Raw genomic sequence first — 8785 nt, 5'->3', positions numbered from 1 at the left:
TTTAGATGAGTTGTGACAAATGTATACACTATGTAACCACCTGTGCAATCAAGATATAGAATGTTCTCATCAGCCTCTGAAAGGTCCCTCATGTCCTTTTGTATGTAATTAATCTTCTTCTCCACCCCCAACCCCAGCTGCTTTCATTTTTTCCCCTTTCTAGGATGTTATATAAATGCAACTATACAGTGTGTACTCTTTTGTGTCTAACTTTTTCCCCTCAGTGTAACGATCTTGAGATTTCTCCATGTTGTTGCCTCTATCAAAAATATATTCCTTCTCACTGCGGAGTAGAATTCCATTGTGTAGGTAGACCATTATTTATTTATCCTGCTCTTCATTTTTATGTTAATTTGGGAAGAAAAAGAATTCTTACCAGGCTGATGCTTCCTATTTAGGAATAAGCCAAGCCTCTTCATTTTCTTACTCAAGTCTTTTGTTTGTGTCTGTAGTCAAGTTTTATAGTCTTTATGTGGCCTCTGGTCTTTTCCTGTTGAGTTTATTTCTAGGAACTTGATATTTTGCTATTACTGGAATAGAATCTTTTCTCCATCACATTAGCTCAATGGCTGCTGCTGGTATAATGGAAAGCAATTGATTTTTCTTTGCGTTCATCTTATTTTGGACTATCTTTTATACCTCTTGTTGGTCTTAATACTTTCTTTGAGTCTTCTGGATTTTTTAAGCTTACAGTCCTACCTAATGATAACACTATCTTCTTTTCTAAGAGTGATACTTACTTCCTTTTCTTGTTCTTGTGACTTCTGAAGAAAGGGAAAAAAATGGGAAAGAAATGGCTGGGGTGTACAGGCAGAGAGGCAGAAAGGGGGCAGAACGAAGTAGCCTCAGCTCTCGCTGTTGGCTGGGGCATGAATGGATTAAGTGGACACCTTGGAACTTAGCTAATGGTATGAGCCGAGGGAGGGTAGTTGGAAAAGTCCAAGTAGGAGTCCATTTCCAATGTCAGAAAATTGGGTAGGAGAAATTTCTAGTCACAGCTCCAAACATCAGAGAAGTTGTTTTGTTTTGTTCCATTTTGTTTTGTTTTTTAATTAAATTTTTTTTCTAGTATTTGGCGGCACCTGGGTGGCTCCGTCGGTTAAACTTCCAACTTCAGCTCAGGTCATAATCTCGCAGTTCGTGGGTTTGAGCCCTGCATCTGGCTCTGTGCTGACAGCTCGGAGCCTGGAGCCTGCTTCAGATTCCGTGTCTCCCTCTCTCTCTGCTCCTCTTCCGCTCACGCTCTGTCTCTCCCTCAAAAATAAATAAACATTAAAAAAGTTTTTTTCTAGCATTTAAAGTAAAACTTAAGAATAGTTGATGGGGAAGAATAGTTGAATGTTGGGGTGCCTAGGTAGCTCAGTTGGTTGAGCATCCAACTTCGGCTCAGGTCATGATCTCACAATTTGTGGGTTCAAGCCTTGTGTCGGGCTCCGTGCTGACAGCTCAGAGCCTGGAACCTGCTTCGGATTCTGTGTCTCCCTCTCTCTCTTTTCTCCTCCTCCGCTCACACTCTGTCTCTCAAAAATAAATAAAAATGTTAAAAACAAAAAGAATAGTTGACATGCAACATTAAGTTAGTTCTAGGTATACTGTATAGTGATTGAACAATTATATACATTACTAAATGCCCACCATGACAAGTGTATCACAATATTATTGATTATATTCTCCATGCTGTACTTTTCATTTCCATGGCTCATTTGTAACTGGAAGTTGGTGTCTCTAATCTGCTTCATTCATTTTGTCCATTCAGAGGAGTTTTAAAGGAAGAAGGGAGAGTGGAAAGAGCATAAAAGAGAAGACCACCCCCACAGACCACCCTCCTTACTCTGACCTGTTCTGGGGAGGGGGCAGGTAAAATATTAGATGACACTACAAGGAACTGAGGAAACTTGAAGAAACCTGAAAACTAGGGTTTGCTAGGTATGACTTTGAAGGGTGTAAAAGGGAGGTTTGACAGAGAATGATTGAAGGAAGAAACTGGAAGAAAATTAAATTGCTTCTTTTTTGGAACACTCATTCAACAAACCAGTTGCATTTAAAATGTCAGCTGCATTTCTATTATTCCTATTTTAGGAAGGGGTGCAATTAAGAGGACCCAGGAGAAGGAATTGTCATTTGGGGTGAAAGCCCGTCTATTTGATCTTTTTAAAAGCATCCCTTTCTGAATGGGAGTTGGATTTCGCCTTTCATGGTGCTATCACATGGGCATCACCAGGAAAATAAAATATAATCAAGGATTCTGTATTCGGACCGGCATGGGTACCAAAGGGGGCTGAATCCTGCAGTTACCCTATTGGGCCACTAGATAGCGCCTCTGCTTCGGTGAGGCAAATGCAAAACAAGCCGCGGGGCTTTCAGTACTTTAAACGTAAAGAAGTCACTGACTGAAGTAATTTTGAAGGCAGGAGCCTAAAGCCTACTGGAAGTGAAGTATAGGGGTTTATTAGACAGTGCGGAATGAGTGCGATCTGGAGGAATGCCTGAATTTCATATAAAAGATTCTTTTACTAAGCGAGGAAAATAAAAATAAATAGGCACAATGAGATGCCCACTTGATACCCCTAGGATGGCTAATATAAAAAGACCAGCACAGAAAATAACATGCACTGGTGAAGATATGGAGAAACTGGAGCCCTGATGCCTTGCTAGTGGGAATGTAAAAGGGCGTAGCTGCTGTGGAAAAGCTCGGAAGCTTTGGTAGTTCTTCCAAAAGTTGAATGTAGCATACCCTATGATCCAGCAACTCAACTCCTAAGCAGATACGCCCAAAGATTTGAAAGCAGAGACTCAAACAGATGCTTGGATGCTAATGTTCACAGCAGCACTATTCCATGATAGCCCAAAGGTGGAAACCACCCAAGGGTCCATCAATAGATGAATAGATAAACAAAATATATATGCAATGGAATATTAGTCATAAAAAGGAGTGGAATTCTGATACATTCTACAATATGGATGAGCCTTGGCAACATGATGCTACATGAAATAAACCAGACGCACACACACAAATATTGTATGGCTCCACTAGCTTGGGATACATAAAATAGGAAAATTCATGGAGACAGAAATGATAGAGGTTACCAGGGGATTGGAAGAGTGGAGAACGGGGAATGAGTATTTAATGGGTGCAGAGTTTCAGTTTTGCAAGATGAAAAGAGTTCTAGAGATGGATGGTGGTGTGGTTGCCCAACAATATGGATGTACTTAGTGCCACTGAACTGTATGCTTACAAATGGTCAAGATGGTAAGTTTTATGTTATGTGTATTAATTACAATTAAATAATAAATAAAAAAAAAAAAGAAAAGCTATGCAAGACTGGCCAGTGTCTTCCCCAATATACACAAGCCCCCAAATAGAGATCTTGGGCTCTTCTGCAACGTGATGTGAATGAACAACAGAATACACTTTTTTTGTACCCACTTCATGCTTTGTGTTTCCTTTCTTCACAAAGTTGTCTCAGCTAGGTTTGCTTTTTGGGAATGGACGGCTTCTCTCAACATCCACATATACAAAGCTGAAATAGAATTCATACTATCATCTCTCCAAGTGTTTTAACTTTATGAGACATTGAGAAAGAAAGAGAACATTACAAAGGCAGTCTGATGGTGGAAGGAGCTAGAAAAGTACAACTTAATGTAATTTACTGTGGAAAGGGCTGACCCAGTTGGTTAAAAAAATTTTTTTTTTAATTTTAGAGAGAGAGAGAATCTTTTTTGATTTTTAAAAAATGTTTATTTATTTTTGAGAGAGAGAGAGAGAGAGAGAGAGAGAGAATCCGAAGCAGGCTCCAGGCTCTGAGCTGTCAGCACAGAGACCGACACGGGGCTCAAACTCACGAATTGTGAGATCATGACCTGAGCGGAAGTCAGACACTTAACCGACTGAGCCACCCAGGCACCCCAGAGAGAGAGAGAGAGACAGAGAGAGAGAGAGAGACAGAGAGAGAGAGAGAGAATCTTAAGCAGATTTCACTCTTGGAGTGGAGCCTGACATAGGACTCAATCCCACAACCTTGGGATCATGACATGAGTCGAAATCAAGAGTCGAGTGCCCAACCAACTGAGCCACCCAGGCACCACCCACCACCCCCAGTTAGTTTTAAAGAATGAAATCACAAAGACCATTCTTTTTAATGAGTATGCTTTTAGTTACTAAAAAGGAACATCTTTGACCTTATCTCCCACTATCCTTGCCTGCATCAACTCTTCTTCAACCTTGCTGGTTGTGGTAGGACCAACAGTGGACCCCCCAAAGATGTCCACATTCTAAGCCCCCCCCCCCACCACTATCAACATTCCCCACGAGAGCAGCACATGCGTTACAGCTGATGAGCCTGCATGGACACATCATCAGCACCCAAAGTTCACAGCTTACTGTTTATTCTTGGAGTTGTACATTCTATGGGTTTGGACAAATGCATAATGACATGTGTCCCTCATTATGATATGAAACAGAACGCCTGTGCTCCTGTAAACATCCTCTGTGCTCCACCCACCTATTCATCCCCCCCTCCCGATGCCTGGCAACCACTGATTTCTTTTTTTACTGTCTCTATAGTTTTTCCAGAATGTCATATAGTTGGAATCATACAGTGTGTAGCCTTTTCACATTGGCTTCTTTCACTTAGCGATATGCATTTAAGTTTCCTCCATGTCTTTTCATGGCTTGATAGCTTATTTCTTTCCAGCACTGAATAATAGTCCATTGTCTGGAATGTTTCACAATTTATTTATCCTCTCACTTACTGAAGGACATCTTGGTTGCTTCTAGGTTTTGTGAATTATTAATGAAGCTGCTTTAAACATCCATATTTGTGTGTGTGTGTGTGTGTGTGTGTGTGTGTGTGTGTGTGTGTGCGTGTATGCAGTTTTCAACTCCTTTGGGTAAATACCAAGCAGTGTAATTGACGGATCGTATGGTAGGGGTGTTCAGTTTTGTAAGCGACTGCCAAACCATCTCCCATTTGCATTTTCACCAGGAATAAAGAAAAGTTGCTGTTGTCCACATCCTCACCAGCATTTGGTGTTGTCTGTGATCTGAATGTTGGTCATTCTAACAGGTGTGCAGTGATAGCTTCTGTTGTTTTAATTTGCACTTCCCTGGTGACATAGGATGTGGAGCATCTTTTCATTTCCTTTTTTGCCATCTGTGCATCTTTTTTAAATGTTTTATTTATTTGAGAGAGAGAGAGAGAGAGAGAGAGAGAGTGACCAGGGGACAGGCGGAGAGAGAGACACACAGAATCCAAAGCAGACTCCAGGCTCCGAGCTGTCAGCACAGAGCCTGATGCAGGGCTTGAACCCACGAACTGCGAGATCATGACCTGAGCCGAAGTCTCTGATGCTTCACCAGCTGAGCCACCCAGGCATCCCGACATTTGTATATATCTTTTTTAGTGGGGTGTCCTTTAAGGTCTTTGGCCCATTTTTACATTGGTTTGTTCTCTTATTGTTGTGTTTTAAGTGGAGTTTTTTTTTGTATATTTTGGATCTTTGTCAGATGTGTCTTTTGCAAATATCTCCCCGGTCTGTGGCTTTTCTTTCCATTCTCTTGAATTCCAGAGGACTTTGGTGACATTTTATTTCCTAGTTGTTCTTAGGGAATAGTTGTGAGTCAGGTGCCTGAATTTCTTACAGTATAAATGGACTGGAAATTATAAGACACTCCTGAAATCAGTGTGCTAAGGGATTAGAGGTATGTTTAACAGTTTATAACATTTTTGAAGAAACACAATTAACTGTCATGCCCAAGCGTCATAGAGAAATTGTCTAGAATCAAATGGCAGGAAGTCTAATTGCCATTTAATTGAACTTTGAAAATTTACCTTTCCTTGTTAGAAGATTTGTCTTAGGTCAGAGAAGGAAAATATAGATGGAAAATCATCCATGGGCACCTGACTGGCTCAGTCAGTAGAGTATGTGGCTCTTAATCTCAAGGTTGTGAGTTCAAGCCCCATGTTGGGCATGGAGCCTAGTTTGTGTTAAAGAAAAAATCATTCAGGGGTGCCAGGGTGGCCTGGTTAAGCGTCCACCTTCAGCTCAGGTCATGATCTCATGGTTCATGAGTTCTGGCCCACGTTGGGCTCTGTGCTGACAGCTCAGAGCCTGAGAGCCTGCTTTGGATTCTGTGTCTCCCTCTCTCTCTGCCCCTCCCCACCTCACGCTCTGTCTCACTCTCTCTCATAAGTAAACATTAAAAAAATCATTCAAGTTCAGAGAAAACATTTGGAAAGTAATGGTGTCAGAATGAAATTTCTAACAATTGGTTAACATTTTCATAATATTTAAAATCTAGAAAACATTTTGATGTGTGAGTTCTGTTGGTTTAAATAAAGTGCAGTATATTTATTCATTGGAGAATTTCACATTATCTGGTTATAACAGGTGGTTCTCAATCCAGGGCAATCACTCCCCCCACCAGGGGACCTTATCAAGGTCTGGAGATGTTTTTGGTTGTCACCCCTGAGAGTGCATGCTAGTGAGTGGGGCATCTAGTGGGTGGAGGCCAAGAGTCTGCTAAACATCCTGCACTACCTGGTTTGATGAACTGGTTGTAATTGTTCCTAATCTAGTAAAGTGTATAATTTAAAAAATAAGTGACATTTGTATGTGAGTTGAAACTGTCCCTCATACCAGTGGTGGGGACACATCTCTGGGAAACAGGTAATACCTTGGCTGTGGCTTGCTGTTAGAAAGCACTCTGTTAATGGTAGTTATTTTCATGATTTAGAAGTTACCTGCAGCTAAAATAGCTTGAGGAACTCTTCCTTGCCAAAAGGACCAGAATAGTTTTATCTCTTTATATCTGAAATGGGGTTAGTTCCTCAGATACTTTTTCTGTTCTTTGGGGGATGGTTATGTATAATTCTTAAGGTTCCGCTAAAGTCTGGTTTAAGTCTTGCAGTCTTTCCTTTAAGGTGCCTTGGAGTTTCTGTGCTTGTGTTATATCTCCCAGTTGGATTCTCTGAGGGCGATCACATTTCTTCGATTTTCAAGTGTTGGATATTTGCTGTCACAATACCACCTACCCTCCCCCGTCTGGGTTGCCACAGTGCTCTATAGTTTCCACTGCTGTAGGAACTTATCCTGAGTGTTTCACAATTGTTTGCTCACAGCCCCATTTCCCCACTCTGCTCAGCCTTTGAAAATCAGACAAGAAGGATGTCTTTTTCATGGCGGTACCCTCAGTGCTTGGCAACATGAATATTTTTCAGATAAATGAATGATGGAATGTCATAAGGTCCTTCACTGTGACTCAGTTGTGATTATGTTCTTCCAAAATCCTCATCACAATAGTCGTGTTGGATTCATATTCAGCAACGGAATGGTCATTGTTTCATTTTGTGCAAGAACAAACGTATGGTCCCAGGTCTCTGTCTAGTTTTAATGACAGTTCTATTTGGCGATGTCTTATCCTTTTTTTAAAAATTAAAAAAGAGTTTATTTTGAAGGAGAGAGAAAGAGAGAAAGTGGGGGAGAGGCAGAGAGAGAGAGAGAGAGAGAGAGAGAGAGAGAATTCAAAGCAAAGCAGGCTCCATGCTGTCAGAGCAGAGCCTGACAGGGGGCTTGATCCCACGAACTGTGAGTCCATGACCTGAGTTGACCTCATGAGTCGGATGCCCAACCGATGAGCCACCCAGGTGCCCCTTATCCTTTTAGTACATGCACATCCACTCTCGGTCCCTTCTTATTCGTTATACTCCCCATGCACTTTCTGTGCAGCTACTACTCTTGAAAGAAAATTGATGAAGCTAATGTGTTTTTTTTGCTGTATGTTTCTGTATTCATTTTATTTGTTGTTTATTTCCTGTCTTGTTTCACAAAGGGTTTGCAAAGGCCAGTAATTGTTCTAACAGGAAATTAGGATATCTAGGCAGGATTCAGGGCAGTGCACAACAGCGCTGCTAACACTGCATTGTAATTTAGGATGAACAAGTCCCAAGATTCTGGTAAAGGCTTCTATTTCTGATACCAGGAAACTAACAGGTTTGGCTGGACTAGAAAAATCAGAAGCATTGACTAGATCCACATTCAGACCTTTCTGTGATTCTTTTTATCAAGTCAACAGCTGCTTACAACCCATTTTGCACCCCCCCCCCCTTGCCATCCCCAATGTGTCATTAGAAACATTTCTTATTTTTGTTTTCCATTTTTCTATACTGGGTCAGCCCTTGCAACATGACAAAAGCGGAGGCTAGGAGAATTTTTAATGTCTTCTGACAAGCAGGTTTTGTGCCGACGAAAGTATTTGGGGTCAGATAGTCCAGGAGTTCCAAATCCTGCTCCACCATCTAAAGTTGAATGACCCAAGATTAGCTAATGCATTTCTTTCAGTTTCAGTTTTTCCATCTGTAAAATGTGGATTATAGTTCCTTCCTCTTAGGGTTGTGGTAAGGATCAAATGAGATAAAGTGCTTAGTAAGGGAGGGGGCTTGATAAATATCATTATCGTCCTAGGGAGGAAGAACAAGTTATAGGTGGGGGAAAAAAAGTGTATTAAGGAAGCCTATAGCTTTGGTTTTGTACTGATGGACACACACATATGCATGTGAAAAGACATCTTCAGTTCTATCTAGTGTAGGAATTGGAAGAGTACAGCAAAGACCGTCTCCTCCTTTATATACATAAAAAGAACATGCGTACATGTACATGCACACCCAATTTAATAATTATAAAGCAAACATCCACATTATTACCATCCAGGTTAAGAAATAGATCATAGCACCCTGACACCTTGAATAGCCTCCATTTTCACCCCAGGGGGCCACTATCCTGGCTT

This window comes from Panthera pardus, unplaced genomic scaffold (genome assembly GCF_024362965.1).
Source record: "Panthera pardus isolate Hobbes unplaced genomic scaffold, ASM2436296v1 HiC_scaffold_15, whole genome shotgun sequence".
In the NCBI taxonomy this organism is placed as follows: Eukaryota; Metazoa; Chordata; class Mammalia; order Carnivora; family Felidae; genus Panthera; species Panthera pardus.
The sequence above is the reverse complement of the archived record's forward strand: the minus strand, read 5'-3'. Positions refer to the sequence as shown.